The sequence below is a fragment of the Grammomys surdaster genome, unplaced genomic scaffold, assembly GCF_004785775.1.
Source record: "Grammomys surdaster isolate TR1022 unplaced genomic scaffold, NIH_TR_1.0 118908, whole genome shotgun sequence".
NCBI classification, from domain to species: Eukaryota; Metazoa; Chordata; class Mammalia; order Rodentia; family Muridae; genus Grammomys; species Grammomys surdaster.
In genome coordinates, this window is record NW_021615173.1 from 1 (window position 1) to 451 (window position 451).

The window sequence follows — 451 nt, forward strand, 5'->3', positions numbered from 1 at the left end:
TGAGATCAAAGGTGTGCATGTTACCATACCCAGCTACTTTCTGATTTTTCCACCAAAAAAAAAAGTGTTTTAGTTTACAGGAACTTGCTACACAACCCTTCTCCATGCATGATTTGGCAAGGACATGTGCAAATAAATGCATGGTAAATAAACACATACACGAACACACTCCCAAAGTAAATAAATCTGTACCTTAAAAGTAAAAAAGAAATATACCTACTCATTAACTGTATTCACTCATCTTCAATGAAGGAAATGAGGAGATTTCCTCACCAGGAAAGAATAGGGGGTTCTCAGCAATGTTTTCCAATCTTTAACATCACACTGACATCAAACTGACAGAAATACCGTTACTCAGATGCCCCCTTTCCCCCTTCAAACTCAAACCTGCAACTTTGTAATAAAGCTTGGGACAAAGTTTATCAAAACACAAGTCTCTATCATTTATTTG